A 14,902-nucleotide genomic window follows, 5' to 3' on the forward strand; every position below is an offset into this window, starting at 1 on the left:
ATTGGAGCTTCATAAAGACAAGCTTGTCGAGTTGGCTTACAAATGGTGGTACTACTAAAGTTACAAAGGTAGAGGTAGTTGATGCGATTGCTAAGCATTTAAATTTGATACAGATGCCAGGAGCACAGGAAAGCAGGGTAGTGTCGCATAAGAGACTTCGGCAAATGGGGAAAGGGAGCTGGAGAGAACCCGGTTACAATTTGAGCATGAAAGGGAATTTTTAAAAATGGATATGAAGCAGTAAGAAATGGAAATGAGGAGAGAGGAAAGAGAAAGAGTTCCAGTTTGCGATAATGGCACAGAGTGGAAAGCTGCCAGAACGTAGAGGGGAACTTGTCCTAGAAAAGAACTGAGTGGTGATAAGTTTAAATTTATACAGGCTCTCCCAAAATTTGAACATGGAACATACACGTACAGCACGGAACAGGCCCTTCGGCCCTTGATGTTGTGCTGAGCATTGTCTGAAATCAAGATCAAGCTTTCCCACTCCCTGTCATTCTGGCGCACTCCATGTGCCTATCCATGGAACATGGATAGAGAAGGAAGCAGAAACGTCCTTTAGGGCTTTTGAGAAAATAGCAACCCAATTGGAGTGGCCCAGCAGAGTAAGTTGATAGGGAGGGCACAGAAAGTTTATGCCACCTTGTCAGAACAGGAGTCTAGAGATTATGACACAGTAAAAAAGGCCATTCTGGATGCATATGAATTGGTTCCCAAAGGATACAGACAAAAATTCCGGAATTTGAAGAGACTGTCGGGACAGACCTATGCAGAACTTGAGAGGTTAAACAGAACAATTTTGATAGATGAAAATGGTTTATTGTCACAAGTAGGCTTCAAATGAAGTTACTGTGAAAAGCCTCCCAGTCGCCACATTCTGGCGCCTGTTTGGGGAGGCTGGTACGGGAATTGAACCCGCGCTCCTGGCCTGCCTTGGTCTGCTTTCAAAGCCAGCGACTTAGCCCTGTGCTAAACCCTATGCTAAAGATGGGAGTTGCGACTACCTATGAGGCTCTGAGACAGCTTATTCTCTTGGAGGAGTTTAAGAATTCCTTACCCTCGATAATTAGAATCCATGTTGAAGACCAGAATATGCAAACTGCTAGGCTAACAGCAATTATAGCTGACGATTACAAACTAATCCATAAATTTAAACTTTTGTTCCATCACCACCATCATTTTCAAAAGGATAAGAAGTGGGAGAGTGAGAGGATGGCAGGTAGCCATGTTAGGGAATGGATAGCTGGGAAGGCGCCGAGATCTCCACTTCAGACCAGGAAGGAAGGTACTGGTGGTGTAAGTGAGAGTTGGAAGCCGAGGTGTTACCCTTCTAATAAGGCAGGACACAACTGGAAGTTGCAGGGAAAGTCCAGGGAAAGTCGTTGTTCGGAAGGAGGATTCTGAGAAAGGAATGAAAGTGGAGAACTCTTCAGTTGCGCTAGCTGGATGCAGGAGACCAAAGGTAAACACTGCTATGGGAGCCGGTGTATAGAATGAGGTAGATGTAAGTTATACTGGTTTTGTGTCTAAGGGAAAAGTAATGCCATTTTCCTCGACAGAGGTAGCCAAACATGTAACAATTTTAAGAGACACCGGGGCTTCTCAAACTCTTGTACTGGAGAAGGATTTGATTTTTCCTCAAGAGCACTCAGTGAAAGCTGAGGTATTGGTAAATGGGATGGGTGGAAGTTGTATCCCAGTTCCATTGTATAATGTGCAGTTGGAATGTGATTTTGTATCAGGTCAAGTAGTTATTGGAGTAGTTAAGGAATTCCCAGTGGAAGGAATAGACTTAGTTCTGGAGAATGAAGGTTGTAGCTTCACCAATGCTTAGAGAGTCTGAAGGAAGTACTGCAGTTAGCCCCTGAAATTCCTACTGAAGGGCATGCAGGAGCTAGGAGGACTCATTGGGCAGTAGAGGACTTGGAGAAAGTGATGTTTACAGACTATGCTACCAGCACAGTAGCATAGTGGTTAGCACTGTGGCTTCACAGTGCTAAGGTCCCAGGTTCGAATCCGCTGGGTCACTATCTGTGCGGAGTCTACACGTTCTCCTCGTGTCTGCCTGGGTTTCCTCCGGGTGTTCGGTGGATTGGCCATGCTAAATTGCCGTTAGTGTCCAAAAGGTTCAGGAGTGTTATGGGCCAGGGTTTAGAGAACCCCAAAATGTGTCATGGAGTTCACCTGACCCACAACTTTTCAGAGATGGTGGTATGGGGAGCACACGGCCCACTCTATAGGCATGGTACAGCAGAAATGGAAAAGTATTTTTTGAAGCAAAACAATGTTTATTCTATGAATTCAAGTTAACCTTTTTAAACCAAACAGTGAACATCTTAGCAACCATTAATTCAAATACAACCCCAAAGAATACAACACTAAGTAATCCTTTAAGCTTTCCATTTAACATCCATGCGACTTAAAAACAAAACCTTTAACAGAAGCACATCAGGTTAAAGTCACTACTGAAAACATTTATAACTCTGAATTCACCAAATGATCAAGAGGTAGTCATTTCATGGCAGAGAGATTAACAGTACACCTGCTCTGTCTGGCTTCAACTCCAACACTGAAAAAGAAACTAAAACACACCCTGCAGCAAACAGCCTAAAACGAAAGTAAAAAGCTGACTGACAGTCCAACTCCACCCCCTCTCTGACATCACTGCAGTAACAAACACCCATTTCTTAAAGGTACTCTCACGACAGATATTATACACACCCATTTATAAACACCCATTTCTTAGAGGTACTCTCACATGACACCTCCCCCAAGAAGAAAAAAATAAACTATCAACTTCCAAGATGGTTTCATTTTTCACCTTTTCACTATCCTTAAAAAATGCGCACAGTAAATATACATTTTTGTTTAAAAAAAACCACACGCAAACAGGTAGAATAATATAGTCCATTTTTGTTCTTCTATCTCCAACTGAAATCCTTCCTGATTGTCAGTCTGTTTGAACAAGAAGGTCTCTGCACGATCCATCCATTCCTCTACGCCTCAGCATGTCTCTTTAATGTCAGATACTTTAGTTCAATCTGATCACAGAATCCCTTGCAATTCTCCAACACATAAGCATTGGTTATCACAGCTTTCAGGCAGTCAAATGCCTGTTGAAACTCCGCTGTCCATTGAAATTTTTGACGTTTCTTCAGCGAGTCCATCAGTGGAGCAATCATGCTACAAAAACTTTGCACAAATGTTCGATCAAATCCATTCATGCCAAGAAATCGCATTATTTCCCTTTGTCTTGAGGGTATGAAAACGTTGTTCTTTGAAAACTCCTCAATAACTGTTGGTTTCACATCCCGTGTGACCATTTGACCCTGTCCGATTGTATGGCCAAGAAAAGTGACTTGGGGTTTTCGAAATTCACTTTCGGTTAGGTTTATCACCAAACTCGCCTCCTGAAGTCGATCGAATAACTCCATCAGATGTTTCAAATGTTCTGTCCATGTCTGGCTGAAAATTACCAGATGGTCGATGTGTACCACACAATTGGGTAATCCTGAAACAACTTTGTTTGTTAACGGTTGAAATGTGACTGGGACGTTTTTCATGCCAAATGGCATAACTTTGAATTGGTATATACCATCTGGAGTCAAAAGCTGAAATCTCCTTTGCCCTTTCGGATAAAGGTACCTGCCAGTAACCTTTAAGTAAACCCAGTTTAGAAATAAAAGCTGATTGTCCCACTTTCTCAATGCAATCCTCCAAACGCGAATAGGATAAGAGTCCGTTCTTGCAACTGCATTAACCTTTCTATAGTCTACACACAACCGTTGGGTACTGTCTGGTTTAGGTACCATCACTATGGGTGAGCTCCATTAGCTGCAACCGACTTCAATAATGCCATTTTTAAGCGTACTCTCAATCTCTTTGTTAACCTGTGCCAATTTTAAAGGGTTAGGTCTGTGTGGATGTTGTTTGATTGGAACAGCATTTCCCACATCTACATCATGTATAGCCATTTTAGTACTTCCCAATTTATCTCTACAAACATGCCCATGTGATATCAATAACTCTTTCACGTCAGTCCGTTTTTCCTCTGGAAGGTAACTTAACAATTTATCCCAATTTTTAAGAACATCCTCATTTTCCAATTTAATTTGAGGTATGTCAAATTCACAGTCATCTGTATTTGGTTCGTCACTTTGAGTTAGAATAATTAAAACCTCCTCCTTTTCCTCTCCTTCCCTTTCAAAGTACCTTTTAAGCATATTCACATGACAGACTTGATGAGTCTTCCTTCTATCTGGTGTTTTTACCACATAATTCACCTCACTTAATTTCCTTTCAATCTGATAAGGTCCACAAAATCTAGCTTTAAAGGTTCACCTACCACTGGTAGCAACACCAAAACTTTATCTCCAATGGCAAAACTACGAACTTTGGATTTCTTGTCCGCTACCCGTTTCATCACATTTTGTGCAACTTTCAAATGTTGTCTCGCCAATTCACCTGCTCTATTTAATCGTTCCCTAAAATTTGACATGTAATCCAATAATGTAACTTCCGATTTCTCACTCACCGATTTTTCCTTAATCAATTTAAGTGGTCCTCTTACCTCGTGACCGAAAATTAGTTCAAAAGGACTGCATTTGGTTGACTCATTAGGTGCATCCCTAATTGCAAACAGTACGAATGGAATTCCTTTATCCCAAACCTCTGGATAATCTTGACAATAAGCCCTCAACATTGTCTTTAATGTCTGATGCCACCTTTCTAACGCTCCCAGCGATTCTGGATGGTATGCAGTTGATTTGAATTGTTCTTTCCTGAGATATCCATAACTTCTTTGAATAACCTTGAGGTAAAATTTGATCCTTGATCCGATTATATTTCTGTGGGTAGTCCACATCTCGTAAAGAATTGAAGTAACTCCTCCACAATCTTTTTAGCTGTAATATTACTCACTGGAATAGCCTCTGGAAACCTAGTAGACAAAGATATTGGTTCCCACTTTTTATTTTAGGAAGCGGTCCTACGCAATCAATTGGGACCCTTGTAAAAGGATTCACAAATGCTGGAATGGGTATTATGGGCGTTGGTTTTCTCACTGCTTGAGGTTTCCCTATCACTTGACATGTGTGACATGATCGACAAAATTTAACTACATCTTTATGGAGTCCAGGCCAATAAAAATGTTTCTGGATTTTAGCTTGAGTTTTCCTTATTCCCAAATGACCTCCCACTGGTACCTCATGTGCAACTCGCAACACCTCCTTTCTATACCCTACCGGCAATGCTACTTGATAAATTTCTGCCCACTTTTCATCCACCTGCATATGTAAAGGTCTCCATTTTCTCATCAAGATATTACTTTTACGGTAATAACACTCTGGTATACAATCAGATTCCTCTTCCGTATATGCTTTCTGATACATCCGTTTTATTTCTACATCTTTATGTTGTAACTCTGCCAATTTTCCTGAACTTTTCAACCATCTGATCAAAAATCGTTTCTGATAATTGCACTTCAATCTCATCTTCACTCTTTGATTTCTCCTCTCGTCTTAACCTGTGACTTTGCGACCTTGTTACTACACAATCCAGAAAAATCCCAGGATATTTGTCCTTCAACACTTCAGTTGTCTGATTTTCCACTGGCTTAGTTTGCAGATGACACTAAGATTGGTGGAGTAGCAGATAGTGAAGGGGACTGTCAGAGAATACAGCAGAATATAGATAGATTGGAGAGTTGGGCGGAGAAATGGCAGATGGAGTTCAATCAGGGCAAATGCGAGGTGATGCATTTTGGAAGATCCAATTCAAGAGCGAACTAGCCGGTAAGTGAAAAAGCCCTGGGAAAATTGATGCACAGAGAGATCTGGGTGTTCAGGTCCATTGTACCCTGAAGGTGGCTGCGCAGGTCGATAGAGTGGTCAAGAAGGCATACGGCATGTTTTCCTTTATCGGAAGGGGTATTGAGTACAAGAGTTGGCAGGTCATGTTACAGTTGTATAAGACTTTGGTTCGGCCACATATGGAATACTGCGTACAGTTCTGGTTGCCACATTACCAAAAGGATGTGGATGCTTTGGAGAAGGTGCAGAGGAGGTTCACCAGGATGTTGCCTGGTATGGAAGGCGCAGCTATGAAGAGATGCTGAGTAGATTAGGATTATTTTCATTAGAAAGACGGAGGTTGAGGAGGGACCTCATTGAGGTCTACAAAATCATGAGAGGGATAGACAGGGTGGATAGCAAGAAGCTTTTTCCCAGTGGGGGACTCAATTACTAGGGGTCACGAGTTCAAGGTGAGAGGTGAAAAGTTCAAGGGAGATATGCGTGGATAGTTCTTTACGCAGAGGGTGGTGGGTGCCTGGAACGCATTGCCGGCGGAGGTGGTAGAGGTGTGCACGATAGCGTCATTTAAGATGTATCTACACAGATACATGAGTGGGCAGGGAGCAGAGGGATCCAGATCCTTAGAAAATAGGCAACAGTTTTCGATAGAGGATCTGGATCGGCGCAGGCTTGGAGGGCCGAAGGGCCTGGTTCTGTGCTGTAATTCTTCTTTTGTTCTTTATCAACCACAGTAGGCATCACTCCCCACCTGCGATCCAGCTACATCATTACCCAAGATAAACTGTATTCCTGGACAAGATAGTTTCTCTATTACTCCTTCTACCACTTCACCGCTCTTCACTGGACTTGCCAACCTTACCTTATACAATGAAATACTACTCCTCTCACCCTGAATTCCACATATCACCACCTTTTCTGGCAACTTTCTTTCCAAACTACATAACTCCTCATCTCTTACCATTAAAGATTGACTAGCTCCCGTATCTCTTAATATTGTGACTTCTTTACATGCTCCTCCTGATACACATGAGTAATCTTTACACAAGTAAATTCTTGAAAGACATCTGGCACCTTCTTATCAATCACCTCTTGATCAGTGAAAACATTTGAAATTTTTCATTTCTTTTCCACCCTCCTGGATTTCTTTTTTAATTTGAGGTACACTCTCCTTATTATCTCCCATCAGATCACAGTTACCTTTACCACTTGAGTATTTCTCCTGTCCCCAGTTTCTATTCCTCACAGGCTGAAACTGATGTCGGAAACCAAATTTTGATTTATGAACTAATTCATAATCATCTGCCATTTCTGCTGCTAATCTCGCAGTTTTAACCCTCTGCTCTTCCACATGAGTTCTCACTACATCATAGAACAATACAGCGCAGTACAGGCCCTTCGGCCCACGATGTTGCATCGAAACAAAAGCCATCTAACCTACACTATGCCATTATCATCCATATGTTTATCCAATAAACTTTTAAATGCCCTCAATGTTGGCGAGTTCACTACTGTAGCAGGTAGGGCATTCCACGGCCTCACTACTCTTTGCGTAAAGAACCTACCTCTGACCTCTGTCCTATATCTATTACCCCTCAGTTTAAAGTTATGTCCCCTCGTGCCAGCCATATCCATCCGCGGGAGAAGGCTCTCACTGTCCACCCTATCCAACCCCCTAATCATTTTGTATGCCTCTATTAAGTCTCCTCTTAACCTTCTTCTCTCCAACGAAAACAACCTCAAGTCCGTCAGCCTTTCCTCATAAGATTTTCCCTCCATACCAGGCAACATCCTGGTAAATCTCCTCTGCACCCGCTCCAAAGCCTCCACGTCCTTCCTATAATGCGGTGACCAGAACTGTACGCAATACTCCAAATGCGGCCGTACCAGAGTTCTGTACAGCTGCAACATGACCTCCCGACTCCGGAACTCAATCCCTCTACCAATAAAGGCCAAAACTCCATAGGCCTTCTTCACAACCCTATCAACCTGGGTGGCAACTTTCAGGGATCTATGTACATGGACACCTAGATCCCTCTGCTCATCCACACTTTCAAGAACTTTACCATTAGCCAAATGTTCCGCATTCCTGTTATTCCTTCCAAAGTGAATCACCTCACACTTCTCTACATTAAACTCCATTTGCCACCTCTCAGCCCAGCTCTGCAGCTTATCTATATCCCTCTGTAACCTGCTACATCCTTCCACACTATCGACAACACCACCGACTTTAGTATCGTCTGCAAATTTACTCACCCACCCTTCTGCGCCTTCCTCTAGGTCATTGATAAAAATGACAAACAGCAACGGCCCCAGAACAGATCCTTGTGGTACTCCACTTGTGACTGTACTCCATTCTGAACATTTCCCATCAACCACCACCCTCTGTCTTCTTTCAGCTAGCCAATTTCTGATCCACATCTCTAAATCACCCTCAATCCCCAGCCTCCGTATTTTTTGCAATAGCCTACCGTGGGGAACCTTATCAAACGCTTTGCTGAAATCCATATACACCACATCAACTGCTCTACCCTCGTCTACCTGTTCAGTCACCTTCTCAAAGAACTCAATAAGGTTTGTGAGGCATGACCTACCCTTCACAAAGCCATGCTGACTATCCCTGATCATATTATTCCTGTCTAGATGATCATGAATTGTATTTTTAAACTCCTCCAAAAGTATAATTTCTCTGAGAGCTTCATACGTTTGGTCTATTTTCAAGGCCCCTATCCACCTATCAAAATTACTCTGTTTGAGCCTTTCGAACTCCATGTATGTTTGACCAAATTCTTTCCTTAAATTTCTAAACCTTTGTCAGTAGGCTACAGGCACTAGTTCATGTGCACCTGACATGGACTTTTTCACCTCCTCATACGTCCCAGATACCTCCTCTGGTAGTGATGCAAACACTTCACTAGCCCTACCTACCAGCTTTGTTTGAATGAGTAATACCCACATGTCCTGTGGCCATTTCATTTATTTAGCTACCTTCTCAAATGAAATGAAACAGGCTTCCACTTCCTTCTTGTCAGACGTGCAGGTTAGGTGGATTGGCCACGATAAATTGCCCTTAGTGACCAAAACGATGGGGTTATTGGATTACGGGCTAGGTTGGAAGTGAGGGCTTAAGTGGGTTGGTGCAGACTCGATGGGCTGAATGGCCTCCTGCACTGTATGTTCTATGTTCTAACTACCTTGTCAGATGTTTAACGGTTAAATTGTTTGTAATGTGGAAACTGGGCAGGGGATTGGATTGGGGCTAGTTTAGAGATGCATGTGTGGATGTTATTTGTCTTGGAAACCTCGTCATGAAATGTCCATGTCCTGATGTTTCATTCTTTTAGGAGGGAGGTATGTTTAGATACTGTTGTGAAACCCTTTTTGTCTGTCCTGTGTTCTCCTTTTTACCCCCACCCTGCTGCCTGTCTTCTGGTTAAACTGTTACAACATTGCTACACCATCTGGGATTTCTGTTGAAACTACAGAGTTGAAACCCCTGTTGTGATGGACCAAGCCAGGACACCCCCTTTCGGTTCTGTGGTAGAACAGGTGATGATGATTTGATAGACCTGGCAAGTTGCCAGTCGGAAATATACAAGTTCCTATTTGGGGCCTGTGATTGGTGGAGCCACATAGAAAGTTCCATAAGGAGGGCGGATCGTGTGAAGAATGCCAAATTGTTTTGGGTATGTGCTGTGAAGAGATCCAGGCACGAGGCATGTTTTAAATCTCTCTCTCTCTGCCTGCTTAAGAGAGATACAGTTCGATATATCTGCCAAATGATGACACACGTGGCACTGCAGAGGTGTGGGGGAAGGACACCCGCTCCCGGTGGCTGCCAAGATGGCAGTCGCCCTGATCTTTTCATAGAATTTACAGTGCAGAAGGAGGCCATTCGGCCCATCGAGTCTGCACCGGCTCTTTGAAAGAGCACCCTACCCAAGTCCACACCCCACACCCTATCTTTTATGCCATGGGGTCCTTCCAGGTGCCAAGTGGGGACCTGTCAGGGATCTCACAGACCTCGGTGCACTGGTGCAGCCGTGCCGTCTCGGACGGCCTATGTGCCCAGTGGCCCAATACATCCATTTCAACGTGGCCTGAGCCCACCTGGATGCCTGAGCCGCGGGGTTTGCTGCCTTCGACGGGATGTCCCGGGTCCAGAGATGATCGACAGGATACATGTCCCTCAACTAGCACCTGCAGATGACAGGCTGCTCTACACAAACCGAAAGGGGCACCTTTCAATGAACGTTCAGCTGATTTGTGACCATCAGCTGCGCACCATTCATCTATGCATCCGACACCCGGGCCTTCACCTTGGCATTTTTGAGACGCCCTCCGGCTGGGGGTTGGCTCCTGTGTTATTCAGTATATGTCGTGGCTGATGACACCAGACCGATGGGGGACCCGCTACATTGATGCCCCTGCAGCAACCAGGAATGTGATGGAGTGGTGCTTCGACCTCCTGATGATGTTGTTCAGGTGCCTGACCGCTCTGGAGGGGTCTTCCATTATGACCTTCAGAGGGTCTCCCACATCATGGCGGGAATGGAGCACAGAAGGCTATGCAGTGGTGGGACTGGAGAATGGGCAGCAGAGCAATGCCATGACTGGAGCATGGAGAGCAGAATAATGGTGGGACTGGAACATGGAATGTGGAGCAATGGCTGGACTGGAGCCTGGAAAGCAGAGTCATGGTCGGAATTGAGCACGGAAAGCAGAGTAATGATGGGACTGGGGACCGGAGAAGAGAGCGTGGTGCAGAACAACAGTGGGACTGGAATGCTGGGAGCAGGGCAATGGCTGAACTGGAGCATGGAGAGCAGAGCAATGGCAGGACTGGAGAACGGAGAGCACAGCAATGGCGGGAATAGAACAAAACAAAGAACAATACAGCATAGGAACAGGCCCCTCGGTCCTCCAAGCCTGTACCGGCCATGATACCATGTGTAGCACCATCGATCACACACGAGGCGAGACATAAAGAACTTCAATCGAGGCTTTATTGAACAGACTCGTTCCCCAGCAGCTCAGTCACAGAATGCAGCTGCGGGTATTAACCCAGGTGCTTATACCCCGCCTATCTGGGTGGAGCCCAGTAGGCGGCGGATCCAATCGGGATCCAGCATCTGTCCTCCAATGGCTCCTCGGCATTCATGGTGTACCGTATTACCCTAAATACATACCACCACATTCTCCCCTTGTTAAAAAAGAACCCGGCGGGGTGGTGGGTGGTATGGTGGTAGGGGTTTACAGGGTCGGTGCCTTAACCATTGAACTATTCACAATCATGCCGCTTTTACTGGGCCACCGAATTATTCACATTTTACCCGATTTGCAGCGTTAACTATTTACAACAATGCCGCTTTACTGGGCCACTGAATTATATACATCTTAAGTCGATTCTATGAGTCGAGATGGTGCTCTGGTTGCCCTTTCCGATCGTCTCAGCCCGGGTGGTGGTGGTGGTGCTGGCTCGGGTCCGGTCGACTCTGGGAGCATCGCGCTGTCCCCCTCTGTTTCCTTACCCCTGGATGGGCCTGGGAGGAGAACTGATCCCCCCGGGAAGGGGGTGGCTGTGGGGTGCACCGGCGGGAGTGAGGGGGAGGTGATTTGTGTTGGAGGGGGGGGGGGGGGAGCTCCGGCGGGTGCCAGGTCCTGCAGAGAGACCGTGTCCTGTCGGCCGTCTGGGTACGCCACGTAGGCGTACTGCGGGTTTGCGTGGAGTAGGTGTACCTTCTCCACCAGTGGGTCTGATTTGTGCGCCCGCACATGTTTCCGGAGCAGGATGGGTCCCGGGGCTGCCAGCCAGGTCGGAAGTGACGTTCCGGAAGCGGACCTCCTAGAGAAGACAAGGAGGCGCTCGTGAGGCATTTGGTTAGAGGTGGTACACAGCAGGGACCGGATAGAATCCGGGAGTACTTCCTGCCAGCGGGAAGTTGGGAGACTCCTAGACCGTAGGGCCAGTAGGACGGTCTTCCAGACCGTTCCGTTCTCCCTCTCTACCTGCCCGTTCCCCTGGGGGTTGTAGCTGGTCGTCCTGCTCGAGGCTATGCCCTTACTGAGCAGAAATTGACGCCGCTCGTCACTCATGAAGGAGCACCCCCTGTCGCTATGGATGTAGGCGGGGAAACCGAATGGTAAAGATGGTGCCGAGGGCTTTAATGACCGTGGCCGCGGTCATGTCGGGGCAGGGGATGGCGAAGGGGAAGCGGGAGTATTCGTCAACGACGTTAAGAAAGTATGTGTTGCGATCGGTGGAGGGGAGGGGGCCTTTGAAGTCCAAACTGAGGCGTTCAAAGGGACGGGAAGCCTTTATCAGGTGCGCTCTATCTGGCCTGAAAAAATGCGGTTTGCATTCTGCGCAGATTTGGCAGTTCATGGTGACTGTTCGGACGTCCTCGACGGAGTAAGGGAGATTGCGGTCCTTTATGAAGTGGTAGAAACAAGTGACCCCCGGGTGGCAGAGGTCCTCGTGGAGGGCTTGGAGATGGTCCACTTGTGCGTTGGCACAAGTGCCGCGAGATAGGGCATCGGACGGCTCGTTCAGCTTTCCGGGACGGTACAAGATCTCATAATTGTAGGTGGAGAGTTCGATCGTCCACCGCAGGATCTTGTCGTTTTTTATCTTGCCCCGCTGTGCACTATCGAACATGAAGGCTACCGACCGTTGGTCAGTGAGGAGATTGAATCTCCTACCGGCCAGGTAATGCCTCCAATGTCGCACAGCTTCCACTATGGCTTGGGCCTCCTTTTCTACTGAGGAGTGGCGAATTTCTGAAGCGCGTAGGGTCCGGGAGAAAAAGGCCACGGGTCTGCCCGCTTGGTTGAGCGTGGCCGCCAGAGCTACGTCGGACGCGTCGCTCTCGACCTGGAAGGGGAGGGACTCGTCGATGGCGTGCATCGTGCCCTTGGCGATATCCGCTTTGATGCGGCTGAAGGCCTGGCGGGCCTCTGTCGACAGGGGAAAAGTAGTGGACTGGATTAGTGGGCGGGCCTTGTCTGCGTACTGGGGGACCCACTGGGCGTAATAAGAAAAGAAATCCAGGCAGCGTTTCAGGGCTTTGGTACAGTGGGGGAGATGCGTTCGGGGTCGGAGCCTATCACCCCATTACGCACTATGTAGCCAAGGATGGCTAGACGGTCGGTGCTAAACACGCATTTTTCCTCGTTGTAGGTGAGGTGAGGTTAGCGGTCTGGAGGAATTTGCGGAGGTTGGCGTCGTGGAGCTGCTGGTCGTGGTCGCAGATGGTGACGTTGTCGAGGTACGGGAAAGTGGCCCGTAAACCGTGCTGGTTGACCATTCGGTCCATCTCCCGTTGGAAGACCGAGACTCCGTTCGTGACGCCGAATGGAACCCTTAAGAAGTGGTATAGCCGCCCGTCTGTTTCGAAAGCAGTGTACTTGCGGTCACTGGGGCGAATGGGGAGCTGGTGGTAGGCGGACTTAAGGTCCACGGTGGAGAAGACCTTGTATTGTGCAATCCGATTGACCATGTCGGATATGCGGGGAAGAGGGTACGCATCTAGCTGCGTGTACCTGTTGATGGTCTGACTGTAGTCTACGACCATCCTTTGCTTCTCCCCTGTCTTCACTACTACCACCTGGGCTCGCCAGGAACTATTGCTGGCCTGGATTATGCCTTCCTTCAGCAGCCGCTGGACTTCGGACCTGTTCTTATCAAAGCGCATAACCTCACAAATTTCCACATTTTATTCCAGCTGCCACATCTTTGCCCACTCTCCCAGCCTGCCCAAGTCCTTCTGCAGCTTCCCTATGTCCTCAACACGACCTATCCCTCTACATGGGCGAGATTCTCCGACCCCCCGCCGGGTCGGAGAATCGCCGGGGGCTGGCGTGAAACCCGTCCCCGCCGGTTGCCGAATTCTCCACCACCGGATATTCGGCGGGGGCGGGAATCGCGCCGCGCCGGTTGGCGGGCCCCACCCCCGCGCGATTCTCCGGCCCGAATGGGCCGAAGTCCCGCCGCTAAAATGCCTGTCCCGCCGGCGTAGATTAAACCACTTACCTTACCGGCGGGACAAGGCGGCGCGGGCGGGCTCCGGGGTCCTGGGGGGGCGCGGGGCGATCTGGCCCCGGGGGGTGCCCCCACGGTGGTCTGGCCCGCGATCAGGGCCCACCGATCCGCGGGCGGGCCTGTGCCTTGGGGGCACTCTTTCCCTCCCGCCTTCGCCATGGTCTCCACCATGGCGGAGGTGGAAGAGACTCCCTCCACTGCGCATGCGCGGGAATGCCGTCAGCGGCCGCTGACGCTCCCGCGCATGCGCCGCCCGGAGATGTAATTTCCGCGCCAGCTGGCGGGGCACCAAAGGCCTTTTCCGCCAGCTGGCAGGGCGGAAATTCGTCCGGCGCGGGCCTAGCCCCTTAAGGTTGGGGCTCGGCCCCCAAAGTTGCGGCGCATTCCGCACCTTTGGGGCGGCGTGATGCCCGACTGATTTGCGCCGTTTTGGGCGCCAATCGGCGGACATCGCGCCGTTTCCGGAGAATTTCGCCCCTGATCTTTGTATCATCTGCAAACTTAGCAACGATGCCCTGAGTTCCTCTTTTCAGATTATTAATGTGTAAACTAAGCAGTTGTGGTCCCAACACTGACCCCTGCGTAACACCACTAGTCACCAGCTGCCATCTTGAAAAATATACCGTTATCCGCACTCTCTATCTTCTGCCAGTCATCCAATACTGTATCTATATCAACATTCTGGGAGTTACCATGACCAGAATCTGAACTGGACTAGCCATATTAATACCGTGGCTACCAGGCATGTCAAAGACGAGGAATCCTACGGCAAATAACTCATCTCTTGTCTCCCAAAAGCCTGTCCCCCATCTATAAGGCACAAGTCAGGAGTTTAATGGATTATGCTCCACTTGCCTGGATGAGTACAGCTCCAACAACACTCAAGAAGCTCGACAAAGCAGCCCGCTTGATTTCTACCCCTTGCACAAACATTCAATACTTCCACCACCAGCGAACAGTGGCAGCTGTGTACCAAGTACAAGATGCACTGCATTAACTCACCTGGGTTCCTTCGACTGCACCTTCCAAACCCATGACCACTACCATCTAG

General features: G+C 47.8%; 1 protein-coding gene across 1 annotated transcript in view; it reads left to right on the plus strand.

The window, feature by feature from the left end:
- The window catches only part of LOC140428891 (synaptonemal complex protein 2-like), a 573,438-nt gene that overhangs the window by 313,654 nt on the left and 244,882 nt on the right, over positions 1-14,902 (plus strand). The gene's annotated exons all lie outside the window — the stretch shown is intronic.

Source organism: Scyliorhinus torazame, chromosome 8 (genome assembly GCF_047496885.1).
Source record: "Scyliorhinus torazame isolate Kashiwa2021f chromosome 8, sScyTor2.1, whole genome shotgun sequence".
NCBI classification, from domain to species: domain Eukaryota; kingdom Metazoa; phylum Chordata; class Chondrichthyes; order Carcharhiniformes; family Scyliorhinidae; genus Scyliorhinus; species Scyliorhinus torazame.